At 39.4% G+C, this 10,929-nt stretch overlaps 1 non-coding gene across 1 annotated transcript; it reads left to right on the top strand.

The window, feature by feature from the left end:
• Nucleotides 1–1,206: 1,206 nt before the first annotated feature.
• On the top strand, nucleotides 1,207–1,278 carry Trnap-ugg. The gene has a single exon. It is a non-coding gene; the product is annotated as a tRNA-Pro (tRNA).
• Nucleotides 1,279–10,929: the final 9,651 nt, after the last annotated feature.

Raw genomic sequence — 10,929 nt, 5'->3', positions numbered from 1 at the left:
TGATTTGGCTTATATTTAGGGCCAAGTACTATCAATAAAATTAGGGCCAGTTTAAGTTTTATTAAACTGCTATCAATACATATTCAACGTCATAATTAAGTCAATTTTATTTCTTATTTATCAAATATTGTTAGTCGGGTATTTTGTTACTTCGCATTTTGTGTTCTAAGAACTATTGAAAATTTGAAGGCTAGAAAACCACGAAAATCGATCATTTCCATATTTTTAGAGCTAGAGTACCCAAGCTGAATTCCTACTCAACCCAATAATATTGCAGCCGCGCCCAGCTCATCCCCATTTTCCTGAGCCGGTTTTTTGGAAGAACACTCTCTTCCTAATTACTGAATTAATATAGAATATAGGTAGTTAGTCAATAAAATCAAAAATTATTTTGATAAAATTGAACATTATTAAAATGTTAGGGGTACACTTACTGATAATATGAAAATCATATAATGATAATACAACATAATAATACATTATATAATAATAGAATATAAATATGTAACCCAATATAATATTGTATTATTGTGTAAATCTTCAACAATTTAACTAACACAAAAAAGTTTACTTTGCAAATTTCATAAAGCAATTAAGTTTTTCAACTCGACTAGACAGCATTAGGTAACTTAGCAGCTTTAGTTTAAGATTTTTTCTTCGGTTGGCTTAAAATGAAAGACCAGTTAATTGCATTTGCACGCAAGTGTGGGCAATTGCGAGGGCGTGGCAATTTGTAGCGTGCATCTTTTGTCTTTTTTTTTTTTAATTTGTTTTGCACAGCGTATTTTTTTGCGTGGAGGTCAAAGGGTTTAATGCGCCAAATGGGCAGGCAAAAGTTTTCAAATTAAATTAAAAGCATGCCCAAAAAGGAGAAGACGAAACAAATTTGATGAGTCAGCTGCGTGTTGAGAAACTGCACCATTTAAAAGTCAATAAATCAACGGCCAAATGATGAGGGTAAAATATATTAAAACCTACAATTAATAAAAGCAAAAACAAAAACAAATTTTTCGAACAGCGGCGAACGCTTCAGCTAAAAAAACGAGCAAGACAAAAGAAACAATATAAATAAACCGGCTGGAGTTGTATGCATTCGTAATTTAAATGTTGATATTTAAAATAAATGATGCATGCCAGATGTATCTACAAGTTTGTTGCAGCGATTAAAAATATAAAATTAGTTTTAAGCTTGCTTTGATCATGTGCGGCTCAATGGTCTAGGGGTATGATTCTCGCTTTGGGTGCGAGAGGTCCCGGGTTCAAATCCCGGTTGAGCCCTTCTATTTTTTTCTTTAACTTTTTGCCGCAGCCGCCCAAAAGTAAATAATAATAATTTTATACAGGCGCACTGACAATGTGTCTTTATTGCCTATACAATAGATAAAAATTCAATTCAGGATTTTGTTCCGAGCAGGGAGCTGCTCTCGTTGTCTGACTTGACATTTTTATGATTATTTCACTCCTTTCTTGTTTGCTCGGTGACAAATTTACATATTCCCAATATGTGTGTGCGTGCGTGTGTCTCCTACTCTGTGCCTGTCTAGCTGTGCTTACATATGACAGCCTTGGGAATTTCCAATACCAAAACGCAATCTCAATGCCAACCGTATGATGTGAGAATTGCTACAAGCGGCTGTTTCATGTTATTGTTGTTGTTGTCGTTATTGTTGTCGTTATTGTTGTTGTTGTTGTTGTTGCTGTTACTGTTGCTGTTGTTCTTGCCATCGTTGTCTAAACAATAAAGAATAATCGCTTTGGCTTGGGGGCGTCGCATTTTGTGTGAGTATCTCTGGCTCTTAGCCTCCAAAGTTTGCTTGAGCATCGACGTGCCTCGTTTTATTGCTTGTAATTTGCATGCGACTTACGAATTGCCCAACTTTTTTATAGTCGACTTAAAGGCGCTTAAATGGTGCATATGGCCATGGATGAGTTGTCATTCATGTCAACTTGGCAGCAGCTAAGTGCAAAGTTAACTCCAAACATTATTTTAACAAGCAAAAACATAGTTTCTTTTATTAAGCAGATGCATACTATCGGGCTATCTTTAAATACAAAAATGTATCTTTTCAGTCGTTAACAAAGAGAAAATATTATATTGTTTTTTTGCAATAGTCTTCGACCTTCCATTCTACTGTCCGCTAAACCATTTTAAATTTAGATACTTGAGTCTTGGTATATAGACTCTCTTATACCCGTGGGTTGAGACTATTGCTATATCTATCTATCTGCGATAGTTTTAGACCAAAAGTATTTAAATTTAGAATAAAGACAAGCTCCTCTAAAGATCGATTTTACTGGAAGTCCTGAGAATCGGTATCTCTTTGTAAAAATGGCGGATAGTCTATTTAAAGCTGTAAGTAAGTACAGGTAATATAATAAAAGTTAAATATTCGCACATATGCAACATCATAATTCTTTGTGCAGTTATCAAAAATGTATCTGAGCTATAAAAAATATACTTCGAATGTGTTATTTCTAATAATCTCTGAGATATTTCAAATCTGAGTATGGAAAAATAGGTAAATTTTCAAAGAAATTTTAGATACATGTTATCCTAGGTTATCAAGCTATATCTGGCAAAAGTTGTCAGGAACTTAATATGCAGTGATCCAAAAACTGTAATTAATGTATACATAAAACTTCGTCTTGATTCCCACGAATTTATTTTAATTGTTGTCATTTTTACAAATCTTAATCTGTACCATTTTCTACTTCCTTTGAGCTGTATTGAAGTAAACAAAAAGCAACAAATATATTGACAAAATTTGTTGCATTTTTTTTTTTTTTTTGATTTTAATCCGACGAGCTCCAATAATAAATTAAAAGAAATATTTTCCTGACTTGCTGTCGCTGCGTATTAATCAGTCAACCTTTCGCCTTGGCCATTTGGCCGGACAATATTTGCCAATCAATTGCCACAAACACAAATTGTCCATTTTCCTGTCGCCTGCTGTCGCCGGTGCGGAAGGAATTTTAAAATTCAAATATAAAATAAAATGCCCAATTGAAATCGGTTACAATGAACATCCTCGACTGTCGCACAATGAGCCCAAGACAGCGCTGCGTCAGGTTCAGATTCAGGTTCAGCTCCTTGCTGTTTCGTGTCTGTGGGGGTGTCTGCGGGACCAGGAGACCGCAGCAAATAATATTGAAAATCCGTAGACAATAGTGTACACATTTCACCACTTGGCGGACCCGCACTTGAGTCTGTCCGCTGCTGGTAATGAAAATCAACTGGATTTGAATGGAGTGAAACTGTCCCGAATTTGGGATTTCATTTGCATGCACACGAAATGGAAATTCCTGTCGGTTTTTTCTTGGTTTTTTATTAAAAAAGTTGACGCCGCCTCAGCAGAAATGCCAATTAAAACCCAAAACGCCCGCAACATTTGCCTGGACATAGCCTCCGCGTTGGAACAATGGAAATTTGTATCTCGCTCATTAGCGCAAATCATGGTCATGCATGCTGGCGAATACATATATCATGATGATGGCCTTAGCCGCAAAATAGGCAAAAAACATAAAATAAATAAATGGATATATATACAAATTATTAACATTATCAGCCAGGAGGAGCAGCCAAGACCAGCTAACAGGCCTACGCTAATCCACTGTGAAAATGTACAAATGATTTGCCTTAACGTCCAGAGGCCGGCAAATTGCAATAGCATCAAAAACCAAGTCCTCGCCGTGGTCATGCTGCTAAGTGGACAAATCTACCACAAATACGAAAATCACCCTCATTATGGCCAAAAACCTAAATTCCGAGCGGGTGTGTGTGTGTGTGCTTGTGTTTTTTTTATCGCAGTGTCGACAAGACCACTGGGCATGTTAACAGACAACATGGTACGACTGCGACAGCCACTCCGTTAAATGGTCAGCCCACACGAACAACAACAACAACAACAACAACAACGACAACAGCAACAGGATTCAGGACGATGGCGGCTAGAAAAAAGGCGACAATGTTCACAGTTAGTCCCCGCTGGACCGACCGCTGTCATCATGGCTGACACTAAAGTGGTTTAAGGCGATAAGACGCCCGAGGTTTGTCTGTTCGCGTCTACAATGGGCAGATGCGGATGCCTGTCTGCTGGGAATGGGCTTACCATGCGGTTTCCCCCAACACATTGGGGTAATGAGTACAGCGTGTGGCATAAGGGGTAGCAACAGCGACAAATGCAACGGAAAGTGCAAGGTGCGTGTATGCTAATATTAATTCTTCTGCTTGAAAAGAAAGAGCAGAGAAATCATTTACTGCAAATCACAAAATTGTGTGTATGTTAAAACAAATAATTTATGAATTTTATGTAAATTAATTTTCTATTTATGGCTACTCCATACTCTCAAATTCAGAAATTATATGCTCTATATAAATATTGAAATTAGCATTATAGAGATCCCGATCGAATAGGGCGATAACTAACTTATCAATAGTAGGAAAATCAGATACATGAACTGAACTCTTTGTTTGAACCTTGAACCGAACCACCTAAAATGTATCTTCAGCTTGCAATCCTGCTGCCTGCTCCTTTCACTTCAGATAAACGTTAAGCTGTCTAAAAGACTCGACATTATAAATTCGAGCCAAATTAGGATTTCTCGTAAAAATAGCTTTTAGTTCAAAAAGTTAAGTCTCTCATTTTGATATCTATTGCTTATGCAAGTTCCAAAAGTGTGTTCAATGATTGAAATAGGTTTGTCAATTATACTTCTCTGCCGCAATTGCTTAATATCTATCCGTAAATAACTAAGCAAAGCTCATTTCATTTTCGGCACCGCAAATGCTCATTCCGATTGCCGAAGAGCCAACTGTAAATTACTTGCTGCTCCGGATAACAATCCGGATCTATCGAAAACTGCTTAAGCAAGCAGAAATCAATCGATTTTGGTCGCCGGAGTCCGCCGGACTCCTCCCTCTATCAACTCTCTCACTTACTCGCGCTGGTTCCAACAGTGTCTCCATCCCTGTCTTAGTAGCTGCGGCTAAAATCCAATTGCTAGTCCAAAATTAAATGCAGCGCATTGTGGGGCAGTTGTTGGACCCAACGTTTTCCATTTATTACAACTAAGTAGACACACAGCAACAACAATTGGCCTGGGCGCGTGTGCGACGGGTGGAGGCAGAACTGGGAGGGGGCTACTTGGGACGCTTTTGGCCAGCTTCTTTTTTATGCTCTTCGGGTAGTTTCGGCGACTAAATGGTTTGAGCGATAAATAATGTCCGTTTGTACTTTTAAACGACTTCCTTTCATTTGTTTTGCCGACAACGGCGGAGACGCTCGCCGCGATGGCTGTTCAAATTGTTTCAACGCCAATACATAATGGCTGCCCCGCCCACTGCGGGCGGTGTCGGCTGTGGGGCAGGAAAACAAGCCGTCAAAGATAGCAATCTTCGATTTTACTTCTTTTTTTTCTCTCTGTTCCAGGGGGTTTCATTTACTTCTATGTTGCCCCCGTTGTTGTTGTTGTTGTTGCGGCTGTTCAATTGATGTGTCCTGGGATAAGGCGAAACCGAAAACGAAATGCGCTGAAATGTCGTGTAGTTGTTGCTTTTGCTTTGCGTGGTATTGCGGCATATAAATCGTTTTATTTTCAGTACGGCATTGATGGCGTCTGCCTGGATTGGATGACGCGTGTAGGAAATGCCAATGTTGTTGTTGTTGTTGTTGTTGGCTGTTGTTGTGTCGCGCTTGAGGTTCCTGCGAAGATAAATGGCTCACTTAGCAAGCGCCAGCCGCCGCGTGCTGTCCTGGATCTGTTACTGCAGCCTGGCCACGGATGGATGGCTAGGTGGGTGTGTGTGAGTGTGTGTGTTCTGGAGGTGACGGCACAACAGCAACAACATCATGATAGGTGTGTGCGGTTTAACGCTTCGGGTTTAGGTTGGACAATGCCAATGGGCGTGGATGGTACGTGCCCTCGTCTCATCGAGCAATGACAGCCAGTTGGGCTAAGACTGACAAATAAAGGTGACTTTATCAGTAGCAACTGATGGCAGGGCTTAGCTACTGATAGAAAGGTAGAGAAAGGTAAGCAGAAAGCGCGAGAGAGAGGGTATGAGGAAGTAAGCTAACATCTTAGCTAGACAAAAGTGCAGTGAGCCGAAATTAAGCAGTCGACTAACACAGTATGTAAATAATTCGCCTTTTGAAGTTTCAGGATCAACATACATATAATATTCTTATGTAGACATATTATATCCGATTCAGAGTATTCTGCGAAAACAGTTATTTGCTTTAAATTTGCCTTATTCAAATTATAGATAATTGGTCATTTGAAATCTCTAAAGGATCGACGTGAGCGTTGTATAAAAAATATGAAGAAAAATGAGGTAGGAAATAGCCTGTGCGCCTGTCTAAGTTCTCTCATAATGGAAGCTTGGCATCTTATAGAACATACTTAAATTTATGAGAATTGCATAGAAAGGCGAAATATACCTTTTTTTTTTTTTAATTTTTAAGAAAATATGATATACATTTTTAAGCATTTTTAAGCTTCAAGAAAAGGGCTGTTAATTTTGCCAATTCGAAATTGTCATAAATATTTTATACAAAAACGATTATATGTTTCTAAGATGATTACCAGTTCGTATAATTTATAGATTTAAGCTATTTAGTGGTAGATCTTTCGATTTTGACAGGCGCCACAAAGTAAATACAGTTAATTAAGATCAGATATTTATGACATAAGGGAATCACTTATTTCATTTAGTAAGCTTTTTCCCCTCTTGCTCAAAATTGAGGCCGGCTCTCATAGCTCAGCAGTTCAAGACTCTGAACCAAAGTTTGGCCCATTTGCTCATCCTTCGGTTACATTGTGCACACACAGACACATAAATCAAACAATAAGTACTCTTTATTATTATTATTTGCACTTTTTGCATACACTCGTACGAGGCACACGGTATTTACTTAAGCAGCCGCAGCAACAACAAGTACCACAGCTACCAGCCATGGGGCATACTTCAACTTGGCTTATTGAATAAGTCAGCAGTCAGCAGTCAGCAGTGAGCAGTCAGCAGGCAGCGAGACGCCCAAAAACTTCAATAACAACACCCAGACCCACTTGAAAAAAAAGTTTACAGCGACGCCCCGTCGCTACATGGCTGCAGCCACGCCCCTAACTTCTTTGGCCACAAATCTACAGCAGCCGCAGCAGAAATAACATAATTTGCATAAAATTGACGTTAAAGGTTGAAGCAACATTATGAAATGCCAAACATTTACTTAGGCAGCGCCAGCCAGGAATTTACCGAGTGCTCGCATTAATAGCCTTAAATCAATTTCATTATACGCGAGACCCGCCACATGAAAAACATGCGTTAAATTAATTTTTTATTTGGCCCAGAAGTATGTGAAAAGGCCCAAACAAAAAAGGGCTGCACGTGTTTTTATTTTATTTTTAGCTGTTCAACAAATTACATGCGTGTAAAAACGCGCGCGTTTCGCTTTCGCGTTTTTTATCGCTAAGGGTCTGGGGCTGCCAACTCATAAAAACATTAATTACAACCCGCTGTGTTGGGCTTTCGGTTTGGGTTTTGTGGTTAGAAACAAGTGGCTCGGATTTTTACTTTAGTATCAGCTTGGCAATTTTAACAAGTATAAGTACTCGAGTCGGGTGTGCCCGACTGGAATAGACCCTAAATATGCATGCACACTAATGGAAGTTTATGACCCAATCATTATCTTAATTTTCAGGGCATACATTTATGGAAGCGGGGGTAGGTATCCAACACATTAAATATTCCCGATCTGTGGATACTTTACGTATCAATTTAACAAGTATAAATGCTCTAGTCGGATGTGCCTGACTGAAAGATACCCGTCAAACGCACTATGGGAAATAGGAAATTTATAGCCCAATCTTTTTGCAATTTTTGGAAGCAAACATTTCCGTATAGAGTAAAGCCCAAGACTGTAGCATTCAAAATGCGGGTTTCTTTTCAAATTTGCGTAGAGCGGGTATCCAATAAGTCAAATATTCTCGATCTATGAACACCATAATTGGTGTATTGTTTTATAAGCTACAATATATGCCCAATAAAACAGGACTTCGATTTTTATCGATTTCTAGGAATGGGAAAAAGGTCCTAGGCGGGTGATTGGAGAATCTGCGTTAAGAACTTCAAATCTCCAACTTTCCAGTCTCCTTCTTCTGTATATTACATACATTTCCATTTTTGAAATTTTGAAATCTTTAATTTTCTGCTTTACACATATCCATATCCCACACAATTTGCGCTGTGCACATTTAAACTAATTAATTAGCAAATTTGCAGGCGTTAAAATGCTGGATGCCAGAAAAAGAAAACAGGCATAAATCTTGTCGCCCACCAGGACACCAAATCACAGACACACACACACACACACACACACACACACACACACACACACACACACAGAGAGAGAGAGAGAGAGAGAGAGAGAGACACGTCTCAAGCAAACACATGCCCCTGGGGCGTATGAGTAGCTTATAAATATGCATGTGAAGGGGGGAACAGATTGCGCATACGACAAGTGGGCGGAAAAATATCCGTTTGTGCTGAATAAATGCGCACATGAGCAGGAGCATAATTGCTAATAATAATCATATGTAAGTTAACTAACCAACTATGTTATTAACTAACTATATTATTAATTCGTAACTTCTGCAAAATATTTATAATAATATTTATGTTCAACCATTAGGCCAAAGTTCATTATACTGACATATCTCAGAAGTTATGTTTTTATTTAAAATATTTAAATTTAAAGTAAAGACAATTGCTTTTGAACACTTTAGCACAAAGCTTCGTCACAGCAAGCAAACGTGAAGTTCGGCAAATAATTGTATTTAGATACAATTTATTTATCTGGCTGACCCACAACAACAACAACAACAACAAATGAATTATGTAAGAGCCCGCAGCTAATTCGGGTTGAAGTCAAGCGTGTAAAAGCGATTACGAAGACGATTTTGAGCCAGCGTGGCAAAAACAGCTTTCGCAACAACAACAACTAAGGAAATAACAACAACAAAAGAGCATTAACAAAACAGATAAGCCAGCATAAAATAAAAGCCGAAATAATAAACTCGCTGACCGCAAGAGAATTGCCAGCCAGAAGCCGGACGCGCTCAAGAGTAAAAAGAATGCGATGATAACGCGCTGATAATGTGAAAGGGATTGGAAACAGTTCGCAGTGGGAGATGCCATGGGCAGCAGCCGGGCGTCCAGTCCCGGCCCGGCCCGGCCCGGTCTGGTCAGCTAGATTGAGAACTCCCTCGGGTCCCATTGCAGCCAATTAGGTGCGTTGGGTCTGTTATGGGCTCTCCTGCCACTCCAGCTGGCCAAGTGCTTGGCTATGCAAATGTTTTGGCCCCGGCACAACCCTTGTGCGTGTGCAGATTATCAAATTAGCGTAAATGTTATTGGCCCTTGGGTTCGCTTGCGCTGGAATCGCTGACATGCCACACATGCCACGCACTCACTTGCCGCTGCTGCTGTGGAAATTTTCAATTTCCTGTCGCCAAAGGTGCCCCTGGACATGGAGGCAAGCGGGCAGGCGCGGCACATACTGTTGGCTGGCTTGTGATAAACGCAAATCCTTAGATGATTTAGTCAGCTGTCAGTGAACCTTGTTAGTTGGCTGCCATAAAAATAAAAATGCTTGCCTTTTTTCTAGCGCAAACTCCTTCATTTGTGTATATAAAAATACATTTATATAAAATTCATTTTCAAGCACTCTGCGTGGCTATCAAATGGCGCACAACTTGCGAAAAGCTGCTTAAATGTTATAGTTACTTGGACAGCGTCCAGCTGGGGGACGAACTCGCCTTTAAGCCTTGGTCTAGGACAAAGGTGCACGGTGTGCAGGGATGTCCTTAAGCTGGCCAAACTGGACAGCGTGTGACGGCGTTGATAGCAAACTTATTTAACTACACATTCTCATTTTATATTGTCTGTCCAAAAGCCACAGCCAAATGTTAGATTTAAATAACATAAAAATATGGAAGGACTGTGTCGGGAGTGACCAACTAGCAGATACCCTGAAACTGAAACAGATACCCTCCCTTTCGGACTCCTCCAATTCGCAGTCTCTTTGGGAGACGCCTGTCCAGTCGATTTTCCAAGTCGCGTGATATTACTGATAGCCTGTATGTTTATTCGTCCCAGATTTGGCCTAGGTCTCTTTCCAAATGGATCACCAGACGGCCTGCGGGGCTTTACTTATAAAAATAAGATTCCTTACAATTTAGGAGGCAATGGGTAATGGAATGGTTAAACTTGTATGTAATATGCCATGACATATGAACCAAAACTCGATTTTTATTGTCATTGATGATTACTGTCATTGAAAATGATATACTCGATCTGCGTATGCTATAGTAGAGTAAGTATTCAGAATTTCCAGTCTCTAGCTGACACAGATGGGGAAACGGACATGGTTAGATTTTCGACATTTATCATGTGTCGATCTTCTCTGTTACTCGCTGCTGGATCGGAATTGTTTTCCAGAACTTCCAAGCAGGGATACGATCGAGCTATGAAACTGTTGATAGCTCGCGGAATCCCTTCACGTGATTACAAAACGAGTGGAAAACATATCGGAAAATAAAGTAGATTCTACAGCATGCAGGGTTGAGGAAGAGAGCTCACATGTTTAATTAGCTTAAAACATATACTACGTTAAATTATAATTTTTAAAAGCTCACGCTTCTTAAGTTCATCAAACAATAATTGTTATTCTTTAAAGTTTCTCGAAAAGGTAAGTTATTTGCATTAATCTAAACCAGTTGAGCAACTTGTAACTTAATGTTAGATAAATAAATCAGAATACTTTGAAGAGAAATTCGTTCGATTTGCCAAAATCCTTTTCCCAAAGACTTTAACGCCCTTAAATGGCTTGTTTGCGTGGCGGCAATTAGAAAGCCGCCGCAACCGCAGTA

The sequence above is a fragment of the Drosophila novamexicana genome, unplaced genomic scaffold (genome assembly GCF_003285875.2).
Source record: "Drosophila novamexicana strain 15010-1031.04,08,12 unplaced genomic scaffold, DnovRS2.1 tig00000308-arrow-arrow-pilon, whole genome shotgun sequence".
Taxonomy (NCBI): domain Eukaryota; kingdom Metazoa; phylum Arthropoda; class Insecta; order Diptera; family Drosophilidae; genus Drosophila; species Drosophila novamexicana.
This window is presented reverse-complemented; position numbering and strand designations above follow the sequence as displayed.